Source organism: Vitis vinifera, chromosome 16 (genome assembly GCF_030704535.1).
Source record: "Vitis vinifera cultivar Pinot Noir 40024 chromosome 16, ASM3070453v1".
NCBI classification, from domain to species: Eukaryota; Viridiplantae; Streptophyta; class Magnoliopsida; order Vitales; family Vitaceae; genus Vitis; species Vitis vinifera.
The window spans coordinates 24,742,550-24,756,014 of record NC_081820.1 but is presented as its reverse complement, the minus strand read 5'-3'; the positions used below and the strand labels follow the sequence as shown (position 1 = coordinate 24,756,014).

At 32.5% G+C, this 13,465-nt stretch overlaps 1 long non-coding RNA gene across 1 annotated transcript; it reads right to left on the bottom strand.

Annotated features, from left to right (window-relative positions):
* Positions 1-939: 939 nt before the first annotated feature.
* LOC109124130 (uncharacterized) lies at positions 940-8,540 on the bottom strand. Its single transcript, XR_002032090.2, has 3 exons — positions 8,255-8,540; positions 5,946-6,137; positions 940-1,231 (listed from the first exon to the last, which is right to left on the bottom strand). It is a non-coding gene; the product is annotated as an uncharacterized LOC109124130 (long non-coding RNA).
* Positions 8,541-13,465: the final 4,925 nt, after the last annotated feature.

Below are 13,465 nucleotides of genomic sequence, written 5' to 3'. Positions count from 1 at the left end.
CTTAATAGTATTGAAGCTTCTTCCAAGAAAGTAAGACATAATGACTAAGGTTATTTGTTTGAGGCTAGTTGTTTAATAAACTCCCTTATAGTTGCTTACCTAACATCAAAGCCTACTATCTTTGGAGGACAAGAGTCTTCCACATTTTTTATTTTTTGAAATTCATCTCTCCCCCGTCTCCATCTCTCAATCATTAAACGGCCTAGAAAAGCGAGGATTCCAACCCCCTCCTCCTCTAAAACAACCCACACCTCAGCCACCCATTCCTCTTTAGAAGCGGTCAGCTCAAACAACGAAGGGAAGGAACGGCTTAAAGTGTCGTCGTCGCACCACCTATCTTCCCAAAATCTCACTCTTCTTCCATCCCCAATGGAGAAAACGAAATTGCCCCTCATTAAAGGTCATTCCTTCCTAATTTCCTTCCAAAACCCCCACACCACCCCCTTTCTTCTACCACATACTTCCTACTTATCACTTGTTTCCAAAGAGTCCCATTTTCTTCGGCGAAGCGCTAACTCCATTTTTTGGAAACTCCATTTCCAAAAAAAACTAATTGTCTTAATATCAGAAACAAAAGAAGGTTGAGGCTACAACTATTATCACTAGCAAATAATTATCATTCTACAAGCCTTCTAATTTATTTTAAATGCTTCAAACTTCACCTGCTTAGACCTGTCTAACAACTTCTTTAGCAGTCAGGCCAAGAACTTAGCCTTTAAGATCAATAAAAATAAACATTCCACATAAGAACTTGGTTTTTTTCATTTCTTTTGATAAATGTAAAATTTTCGTAATTTGAAAATTTTCACCTTAAGCTTAATTTGCTGATTATTTGACTTGGATGGCTACTTATAAGTACAAACCATCTTTAAAGAATAAATTGCTGAACTGTTTAGGCCTGGAACATGTAATAAACACCTAATTTAAAAAACCAAAATATAAAGATTGTTTTTAGTATAATAAAATATTTGGTTGCTTTATAATAAAAATATAAAGCAACGTCTACTAGTATTTTTCAATTTGTCAAAATATGGAATGCAGACATAATAATAAATAGAATTTAAGAGATACCAAACTAGTGATGCAACATAATGAACCTATTAACTTGTATTTTAAAAGAGAACCTTAGAAAGGCCATACTTAGGACTCTAAAATTTTCATTCTACTTATGATCTAACCATGGGGGATTTTGGAAAGATCATAACCTCAGAGAAAGGCATCAGACTAATACCTGCATGGAAATTTGCACAAGATTTCAGATTCCAATCATTGAGTTCAAGACAGTTTAAATACAAAGCTCGCAAGTAAATTCACAAGTTCAATATTTGAAGACCAAAATTGACTCAAGAAGATGCTCTATATGCTTAATTATCATTTTAGGATACTTCAATTATGTGAATACAAGAAAAAAAAATATTTTCTATTTCACTCTTTTTTTCATTTGTTTCTTAGAAAAAAACTTAATTTCTTAAGCATTTCTTTTCACATAAAACTTTATACTATAAAAACTATTACTTGTTATTTATTACTATTATTATTGTAATAATTCATACAATGATCAAAAGAAAGAAAGAAAGAAAGGAAAACTCATTGCATGATAAATTGCTCTATAGAATAGATTAAGTTAATAAACAAATTCATTTTTTAAATTTTGTTATGCTTATTGTAAGTAATTCACTTTCATAGCAATCACATTTAGCTCTAGCATATTCAATATCAAAAACGAAAAGAAAAAAAAGGAACAAAAAGTAAATAAATAAATAAATAAGTTTCTTCCAAACCAATAAGCTGATATCAAATTGTCCAACTTTGTATGATGAGGTTAGAGAGATGGCAGCCCCAGTTGCAATCCTATTGTTTTGGTCAAGGGTTTACTTGTTATCTATCATGCTTAAGGTTAATCCCCTGCATGATAAAATCTAGACTTAATGGTAAAACTTATGAAATAGTTTTATGTTGTACCTTTTCTACAGAAAGAAAATAAGAAACTATTAATTATTAAGTTTATCAAACTTCTATCACATTTTCTAAGAAAAATAGGAAGAAAAAAACATTCATTAATATCTTGTTGTTTCCTTTTTTTTTTTTCAAGATAACAATGGAGCTACTCCAAAGTTTCAACTTTTCTATGCTTTCTCTTTACTATTGTCTTGCCAAAGTCTCACTTTGTCCACCCTGCTAATAAGCAAACATGCCATTGGAGTGATGATATTGGCCCTACTGGGGACTAGATTTTTATCCAACTTAAGAGAAACCTAGCCATAGAAGGTGCATCCACACAAAGAAAGAAAAAGGAAATGCCTTATCTTCAAAATGCAGGGGCCAAATGAGAGAGATGGCTATTGTCCCCACCCAGTCAAAGAATGAAAAAGAAAAATCAAATGAACATGACATAAAAGATAGTAAAACGTTTGGAGACTGGAATTCAATGAATTATAGCTCATTGTATCATGTGGAGAGTTAGGCTATAAACTTGTTTTTATGATAGCGAAACATAGTGAAGCATTGAAATGAGAGTTTTTTAAATTATTGATACATAGGGTAGTCAATGGATGAAGAGGATGGCTAATGTTAGCAAATAGCTAAACAAGAAGCTTAATAGTAAACCCCTTTCAGATATATGGCTAAAGGGACAAGTAAGATGAAATCATTAAATGAATCTTTGTTTCTTTAATGGGGATTGCATTTTTTTTTCTTTTTCTCTGATGGAACTTTGAAGTTACATTATATTTTGAGAAAACCAAAAAACATGAAAAACTGGAGAAAAAAAAACACTCACAAAACTCCTAGCACCCAAAAATGAAGGTACATTAAAGTAAAAGTAAAATTTTTTTGGTTATTGTGTCTTTGATTAAATGATCTGTAACTTGAAAACCAAAAAGAAACAAAGAAAAAAAAAACAAAAAAAAGAATGATCAACCAAAAGAAAAAAAAAATCCCAAATAGTTAGTGTGGATACATTGAAGCCTCTTCCACCAAATCAATTAGGTGAAATATGGGTTCGAGGGCAAACATGATGCAGGACAAAGTTTGATCAAAAGTTTGTGTTAGTTCCTCTTCGCAACGATTTCTAACAACAGGTGACCTTATCTGAATCTCCCAATTAATTAGGTTCCATTCAAATTGAACCATCTTAATTCATTTAGAAAGGAAACATGGTGGTTAAGACATCAATTTTGGTTAAAATCAAATTATTAATGTTTTAATTTTGCCTTGTATTAACTTGTGAAGCCAAACAATGTATTCCTAATCAAACTACTTAATCTCACAAGTGGCTTGCCTTGTGTTGTGGGACTCCTAAGCTAACCCTCATCTTGCTAACATCTGATTTGCCAAATTAGGCATATTAGACCAGTCAGGCCTGTTATAACATATTACTAAATACCTAAGATCCAAAGTTTGATTATTTCAATTGGTATTTCAATTAGAACTCTATGACATATGTGAAATATAAAACTGCTTCTGAATTTTGTATCTCTTTGTACCATTGAGTTTCAAATATTCCACATTAAGGAAAATGGGTGCTCAGTAAAAGAGAATGAAATAATGATAAGATTTTCATTCTTGAATATTTATAAGCCAATCTTGGTTATTATATCTTGATCTGTAGCTAACTCTCTTGCCAATTTGGTTGGAGCTAACTCTCTCGGGATGTGAATTGCCTAAGATATGATGGCCTCAAATGAAAACAGAAAGGAAAGGGAAAAACCAACCAGAAAGAAAAGGAATTTGATAATTAGGAAATTGGCAGGAAGAAAAAGAAAATGCATTCAACCTAGTAGATAAAATTAGTAAAGTGTCTCTCCTATAAGCATAAGAATTTCCACTCAAAGAACAAATATCAAGCTTATGTCAATCAGCTGAATTAAAAATGTAAAAATGAGCCTAAAAAGTCAATTCCTGATTTTTAAGAAGTTAGAAAATCACAAAATTGCATTTGCCCCATACATGAGATAACAGGATTTGTATAGAAGTAAAAGAATGGTTGGTGAAAAACAGATGTTGAAGTCCATTTAAGAAATTAAAATTAAGGTAAATTAGGAAGCCTTTTCCTTCCAAAATTGCATAAACCCCAAAACCTATCCAATGTTTCTCCTGAATAGCAATTGTACATGAGATAAATATAATCAAATGACATGATTTTCAACATCTGAATTTTCAGATTTTTGACAAAATGCTTCTAGTCCGTACCCATTAATTTCGATAAACTTAATATTCATTTTTCCCCTTCTTAGTGTTTACATGAAGAACAAAATTAGTCCAAGGGGGTTACTACTTTGATGGATTCAAAAAAAAAAAAAGATAAATAAAATGAAAAAAAAAAAAAAAAAAACAAGATTAAGATGAGTCAAAGTGTAGCATCCTAATTAGGAAGAGCTTTGCTCTATTCGAAGCTCATAGCCTTTGATTTCATGGGGTGCAGACAAGGCACTATAATAATAGCAGACTGCATTGAATTTCATATCACTAAAATTTTCAACTTCATCTTATGCACGGAAGACAAAAAAAACACAAAAGAGAAGGGACACGAGCAATCATTGCTTCTAAGCTAAGCTTCGATGCACATGAAAATGGAAAGAAGAATAAGAGTGCAGAGATGGGGTATGTGAAAGTATGGTGAGGGATTGATGCTCATAATAATTAGTAAATATATACCAGGGAATCCAAACACAAACCCTAACCAGAAAAAGAGAGATGGGAGGAAATAGAAGTGATGAAAATAAACCCAATTTGAAATCAAAGAAAGAAAGAAAAGAATAATAGAGTGTGAAGCCGTAGAAGGAATCAAAAGAATACCTAGAAGATGTGGGCGATGAAGTGGCTAAAGAAATTGGTCGTTGAGCGAGTTGGTCATTGATCTAAGCCCCCTCAGTGATGAGGATGTCAGTGACAACAAGAATCTAGTCGGAGAAATATACAGTGGTGAGGATGGGTATTATGGCTTTGGGAGAAGAGTTCAATGGTCTCTAATGGTGGCTAAGAAGAGTGAACGATAAAAGACATGGCTCTCAGTGGGTCCAGCAGTCTAAACCGAGCAAGAGAGATAGTTCTTATATAGTGGCTCTATGGTCGCGAACAAGCCCATGTGATTGTGCCTATTGGGCCATATATTGCTAGAAGAGCTTTTATAGCAGCAACCCAGCCCATGTGGTTGTGCCTATTGGGCCATATATTGCTATAAGAGCTTTTATAGTAGCAACCCATTCGTTCCCCAGCTATATGAGCTTTTATAGTAGCGATCTATTCCTCCCTCAGCCATAATGATGCGGAAATTTCTAATCTGTTGCGGCTTATACAAGTATGATACTATATATATGTTTTGGTTGTGGATTTTGTTGGCCCAATTAAAACTATGTCACAATATCTCACTTTTCTTCTAGGTACCTGTGTCCAACATTTCAAACGATGCCCTACCATGTGAATTTTCTTAGCAATAAATGAATATTTGTCCTTGCCTTGGAAGACTTTGACTCCTTACTAAGAAATGTGATGAAAGGAAGAAGTTATGAACTTTTCAATTATAGATTTCTCTGAAAAAGTGTGTTCTATATTTCAAGAAGACAATAAATAACTTTTTTGACCAAATAAGATATTATTTGATCTTGTTTGTGAAGGTGCCTTGGCAGCTTCTTCAAGTAGCCAAGAAAATTCAATCTTTAAGATTCTTAATTTGTAGTATCATCTCGAGAAACAGCCAAATATTATGTATCATGAATGTTAAACACATGCAAGTAATGAAATTATGTAAATTATGTCATATTTAATGGATGGTATAAAGTAGAATAAAATATTAATGAAATATGATATAGTTTTTGTACAAAATTATGTGCAAAGGGTTACTTCTGCATAAGCAGATGAAAAAGAAGAAGAAAATTAACTAAGAATCATCATGATGTCACCCTCATAGTTGAAAAGAAGATGAATATAGGTGAATAGGAAATCACCTGTAAGCACCATCTGATCTATTGGAGCACTCGTAAAACATAATAAACTTATTAGCTTCTTGTATTCTTTTAATATGAATGGGGTACCTGCATCACTTCTCTTCATTGAAACTCTTCTACACAAACAAATTCATGGTGAGTGCCCATTTCTTGTGTCTTACCATCGCTTTATTCCTCCTTGCTTTGAGTTTTCTGAGTAAAAGGAAACTAGGATTTACACCACATTATGTAGAGTAAAAAAAAACGAAAAACAAAAAACAAAAAACACACCACTAGACAAGACTCCTAGTACCCAAAAATGAAGGTACATTAAAGTAAAAGTAAACAAAAAAAAAATTAATACCGTTTCTTTGATTAAATGATCTGGAACTTGAAAACCAAAAAGAAACAAAGAAAAAAAGAAAGCAAAAAAGAGAATGATCAACCAAAAGAAAAATGATGAATCCCAAATAGTTACTATGGATACATTGAAGCCTCTTCCACTAAATCAATTTGGTGAAATATGGCTTCGAGGGCCAAACATGATGTAGGGCAAAGTTTGATCAAAAGTTTGTGTTAGTTCCTCTTCGCAACGATTTCTAACAGCAAGTGACCTTATTTGAATCTCCCAATTAATTAGGTTCCATTCAAATTGAAACATCTTAATTCATTTAGAAAGGAAACATGGTGGTTAAGACATCAATTTTGGTTAAAATCAAATTATTACTGTTTTAATTTTGCCTTGTATTGACTTGTGAAGCCAAACATTGTATTCCTAATCAGACTGCTTAATCTCACAAGTGGCTTACCTTGTGTTGTGGGACCTCCTAAGCTAAACCTCATCTTGATGACATCTGATTTGCCAAATTAGGCAGATTAGACCTGTTAGACATGTTATAACATATAACTTAACACCTAAGATCCCAAGTTTGATTCTTTCAATTGGTCTTTCAATTGTACCTCTATGACATATGTGAAATATAAAACTGCTTCTGAATTTTATATCTCTTTGTACCATTGAGTTTCAAATATTCTATATTAAGGAAAAGGGGTGCTCAATAAAAGAGAATGAAAGAATGGTAAGATTTTCATTCTCAGATATTTATAAGCCAATCTTGGCTATTATATCTTGATCTGTAGCTAACTCTCTTGCCAATTTGGTTGGAGCTAACTCTCTCAGGATGTGAATTGCTTGAGATATGGTGGCCTCAAATGAAAACAGAAGGGAAAGGGAAAAATGAACTAGAAAGAAAAGGAATTTGATAATTAGTAAGTTGGCAGGAAGAAAAAGCAAATGCCTTCAACCTAGTAGATAAAATTAGTAAAGTGTCTCTCCTATAAGCATCAGAATTTCCACTCAAAGAACAAATATCAAGCTTATGTCAATCAACTGAATTTAAAATGTAAAAATGAGCCTAAAAAGTCAATTCCTGATTTTTAAGAAGTTAGAAAATCACAAAATTGCATTTGCCCCATACATGAGATAACAAGATTTGTATAGAAGTAAAAGAATGGTTGGTGAAAAACAGATGTTGAAGTCCATCTAAGATTACCACTTGAATCCTAAGAAATGAAAATTGAGGGAGGTAAATTAGGAAGCCTTTTCCCTCCTTCAAAATTGCATAAACCCCAAAACCTATCAAATGTTTCTCCTGAATAGCAATTATACATGAGATAAATATAGTGAAATGACAAATTTTCAACATCTGAATTTTCAAATTTTTGACAAAATACTTCTTAGTGTTTACATGAAGAAAAAGAAGTAGTCTACGGGGGTTACTACTTTGATGGATTCAAAATAAAAAATAAATAAATGGATAAATAAAATGAAAAAAAATGGAAACAAGATTAAGATGAGTCAAGGTGTAGCATCCTAATTAGGGTGCAAAATGAAGAGCTTTGCTCCATCCAAAGCTTCCATAGCCTTTGATTTCATTAGGTGTAGACAAGGCACTATGATAATAGCAGACTGCATCGAATTTCATATCACTAAAATTTTCAACTTCATCTTTTGCACGGAAGACAAAAAAACACAAAAGAGAAGGGACACGAGAAATCATTGCTTCCAAGCTAAGCTTGGATGCACATGAAAATGGAAAGAAGAATAAGAGTGCAAAGATGAGGTATGTGAAAGTATGGTGAGGGATTGATGCTCATAATAATTAGCAAATATATACCAGGGAATCCAAACACAAACCCTAACCCTAACCCTAACCAGAAAAAGAGAGATGGGAGGAAATAGAAGTGATGAAAAGAAACCCAATTTGAAATCAAAGAAAGAAAGAAAGGAATAACAGAGTGTGAAGCCATGGAAGGAATCGAAAGAATACCTGGAAGATGTGGGCGGTGAAGTGGCTAAAGAAATTGGTCGTTGAGCGAGTTGGTCATTGATCTAAGGCCCCTCAGTGATGAGGATGTCAGTGACGACAAGAATCTAGTCGGAGAAATATATAGTGATGAGGATGGGTATTATGGCTTTGGGAGAAGAGTTCAATGGTCTCTAATGGTGGCTAAGAAGAGTGAACGATAAAAGACATGGCTCTCAGTGGGTTCAGCAGTCTAAATTGGGCAGGAGAGATAGTGCTTATATTGTGGCTCTATGGTCTCGGACAAGCCCATGTGATTGTGCCTATTGGGCCATATATTGCTATAAGAGCTTTTATAGCAGCAACCCAGCCCATGTGGTTGTGCCTATTGGGCCATACATTGCTATAAGAGGTTTTATAGCAGCAACCCATTCCTTCCCCAGCTATATGAGCTTTTATAGTAGCGATCCATTCCTCCCTCAGCCATAATGATGTGGGAATTTATAATGTTTTTTTTTTTTTTTTTGCTCAATTTACCATTTGACAACATGCATGGAACTTTTTCTGAGAAAATTCCATTCATATGCTCTACTACCCTATTTTTCATTTTATAAGACAAGAAAATGAAAAACTTATTTGAAAGCTATTTTTTGAAATTGAGTATTTCTCCAATAACTTAATGTTGTAGCGTTAGGTTGTCTTTTTAATTATTTTTAAGTTTAAAATAAGAAATTAACATTCATAGCCATTGGTATTGTATTTTGTTCTTTTTTCTTGAGTTAATATAAATATCATTTGTAAATATAAAAACATTAATTATCAAAATTTATCTAAAATTAAACAAAATTACTAAAAATACTTTTTATTTTTGTGCATAGATTTCAACAACCAATATTTATTTAATTTTAGATATTTTAATTCTTACTCAATATATGGAACTACCTAGAGAAGAATGAACAGGTGCTCTAAGTAATTATCCCCAACATTAAATTTCTATTTTCTCTATAAATTCAATTAATATTCCAATATCAACAATGATCAAGTCTTCATCAATCTCATGCACAAGATCTCTAATTACACAAATAGACATAGTAATAATAGCAATTCATATAAACAAAAAGCTATAACCCAAATAGCTTTGCGTTGGGCCTAGAATTGCTTCCTCAACCCCATTGGGCTCTGATGCTGGGTCTCAAACGTGCTAGGCTAGGCTAAATCCAAGCTAGCCTATGGGTTGACATAATACTGCATTCCAATTCTGGAGACATCATCATAAGAAACTGAAATTTGGGTCTGTTCAACAGGAAAGAGTAGGGAAAATGGAGTCGGAAGGGAGAACCTAAAAGTAAGAAAACAAGATGCTGAGAGGAGTTTGCTTAATGCTAATGAGGCATCATACATCTTCTGATTTGTGAAGTAAATTCTTATTATTATTATTTTTATTTTCTGAAGTGAATTCCAAAGGGAAAACTATGAAAAGTAGTTTGTTTCTAGCAAGAAAATAATTGCATAGAAAAATACGCCATCTTACAAAATTGTATTCATATTTTAGGAGATAAAATATTATGTTACCTACTCTGCTAATCGCAAGTCACAATTAACAAAATATCATGTTAGCTACGTACCCCAAGAGAAAACAATGACAACACCATGTGACATGTTTATTTATTTGTCAATTTTTTAAACTAAAAAATAAATTATTTATTTTGTTAGACTAATATTTATGTATCGATGTAGAAAAACAAAACATTTACTATATTCAAGGTTGTTGATTACATAAAATAATCACTATATTCATGTTGGACATATTTCTTACATTTAATTATAATGTCAGTCCTGTGGTATCAACTTAAAAAAATAAATAAATAAATTCATAAGAAAGAAGCACGTTGGAAAATAAAATTATATCCATATTTAATTATAATGTCAGTCCCAAGTACACTACTTGTAATCATCTTTCTTGTGCAAATGACCTGGTGGACTTCAAACTTAAATAAAATCGAAATATTAATATAAAAGTGATCACTATAATATTCTTTATTTTTAAAATTTCTGCACAAATCTGTCCGAACATGGAAAAATGATGTGATGGTGGTTCTTAAGAAACTTCTCAAGAGTAAGTACGACATGCAATAAAGACCCATTTGGGCTCTCCCATTAATTGGGTCCAGATAACTTGCTATAATATAGCAAGCCCAGATAGGTTTGTGTTGATGGCTAGAATTGCTTCCTTGGCCCAATTGGCTATGATTCTAGGCCCAATAAGCAAATGGACTCCTTTCACGAAAGGGGGAACCTATGTGCCTTTTGATTTAAACTTTGTCAAGGTTGTGAATTTGGTTTATTTTCAAGTAGTATCATAGTATATACCGCTTGTTAAAAATGTCGCGTTTAGGAAAAGGATGGTTTGCTCTTCACCGGTGGAATACTTTAAAATGTGTTGATTTATTAGGAACTAAATTCTAATAATTAAAGCATTATTATTATTATTATTATTTTAATTTTTTAATTTGCACGGTTTCTCACCTACTTTATATTTATAATTAGATTTGAAAAAAAATTTAAACAAGGAAGTTACGAAGTAGGTGCTTTTAGGGAATTTTAAAATAAAAAAATTTTAAATAAAAAAAAAAAACAATAAATGAAAATTTATAATTGTCCCTACTATTGCTGCAAATGCTTGGTGATTGGTAAGGCTTTCTTCACTCGAGTGTCTCGTACTTTACTGTTATTTGTCTCGCTCACTTATACTGGCCCACTTTTTAATTTGCTGCATTTCTTCCTTTCCAGGAGGCTGGTTACTGCGTATTATTGGTAAGGCTACCAAATTCCACTACTAATTTTCCATGAAGTAATATTATAAAGAGTTGATATGAAAATTCTTGGAATTCTTTCATTCAAAGGATGTTCAGTGATCTCTAAATTAAATTTGCTTTGTTTGACCGTACAAATTAATTTGAATATGAATTCAATTTTTAAATTTGTAAATTCAAATTCTGCTTCAAAATTGTTTTTATATATTGACTAGGATGAACTTAATTTAAGTGTAATTCAACTCCACTAACATCTAAAGAAGTCAAAATAATTGAATTGAAATTGGGGTCTTATTATCCAAGGCCCCAGTCCTATGCATTCAACAACATATTATTTTTTTCTGCCACTCAATCCACTAGTAATTCCATCAAATTGCTCCCCAAGCAACAATACGCTATAAAAGCTTGGTGAAAAATCCATTTTAGGTGAATTAAGTGATTGTTAAAGTAGTTGCTTCACTTGGTACGAAGGTAGAATGTATTTTTCCTACCACTTGTATATGGATGGATTTAACTTTATTTGTGATATCTTGTTTATTTTTTGAAAATATTCGTTGCTTTGACAATTGATTTGTGTTTAGTCATAGGAAGAACTCTACTCGGGATATTGTGCCTATTTGCCTATTTGGTTTACAAGTTCCACTGGAGACATCTATCATATTTGTGAAATTTCAAACTAATGATAACTAAGCGTATTTAACCCAAACTTCTAAAAATATGAGTGAAATTAAACCTTTATAGTTATGCCCAACATGTGCTTTTCATATTTGTGGTACAATTAGATGTCAAAATCAACTATGCTTATGGAGGTAGGTTTGGCATAAAGATATAATTTAAGATTTTAGTCCAATTTAATGGTGCTAAAGTTGGATATCATATCCCCTCCAAATTGATTTGGTCTTATCATTATTTGACATATTTTTTATGTTCAAATAATTGATTAAAAGATATGCCAAATGCAAAAAGCAACTTTGTTTTCTTTTTGTATTTCCTACCAAAAGAAACTTTATTTTTTGGTGAAAGTCATTATCATTCTTTTCTTTGAATAATTGATGAAAAAAATGCACTAGTACCAAAACACAATTTATGATACCTTTTTGGGCTCATCTAAACCTTTTTTTTAAAAAAAAAGAGGAAAGCGAGGCGGTAGAAAAAATTTGAAATCTCATTAGTGCATATTATGATTAAGTTCATATGATTAGGATATAAAGAAGATGACTAACAATTTGAAGAACAAATTATAACTAGAAGGTTTTGGCACGACATACAAAGGAAATTTCGAGGTAGTAGCATTGTGAGCTATAAAAGTGTTGGTCACTTCTATAGTTAATGAGCTAGATTTCATCAATATGAAATCACTACTATTAGATGGTTTCATCTTATTGTAGTTCGCCTAATTGGATTTGCGTGAAGGGATCAAAATGCCCTCTCACATATGATTTGGTGTCTATTGGATCTCTTAATAAGTACATTTTTCTTGGAAGAGAAAATTCTATTTCTTTGGGCTTGCAAATGTTGTATAAGATTGCATTAGGAGTGGCCAGAGGAATCGAATATTTGCATCATGGTTATGACGAGCAAATTATATGGTTTAATATCAAGGCCTACAATATTCTTCCTCATGAAGACTTTACACCAAAAGTTTTAAACTTTTACCAAATGAAATTAAGTTTGATAGACAAAATTATTGTGTCCCACTGTATCACAAGGAATACTGGTATATATCAATCCATTAGTATCTTACAAAAACACTGGCGGCATCTTTTATAAGTTTAATGTTTATAGTTTTTGGAATGTTGTTGATGGAATTATAAGAGAGAAAGAAGAATGTGATTGCATTTGTACCATCCTCAACTCAAATATACTTTTCATTAATTGTGGATTTATTACAGATATGATAGAGGAGAAAACATGGACATGGGAGATGTTATGGAGGACAAATTAGGGAGGAAAAGAAAGTAGATTGGAGTTTTGAATATCAACTTCCCTTAATGAGGCCCCAAACTGTTCTCAACAGAACATAGCTAATACAACATTTAGCATAACTGAGTTCGAACAATTCCCACTGTAACTTCATCGATAATTTCTGTACGAATCGGTCCAAACCTGGAAAAAATGATGTCTGAAGATCTGACGGCGGTTCCTAAGAAACTTCTCCAGACTAAGTAGGACATGCAGTAGAGTACTCAGGAATTATTATGGTACACTGCACACCGAATCTATGGCATAATTCAGGAAAGGGGAACCTAAAAGTAAGAAAGCTAGAAGCAATGGAACAATTTTGTTGTTGTTTTGAGTAAGAGTTACTTATCGGTGTTGGATTATTTTGAGCTTGAATGAACTCCTCAATCGCATGGTTCATGGATAAGTTCCTCTTCTCCATTTGTAGATCAAGAATATCGCAACCCATGGAATCCCGAAC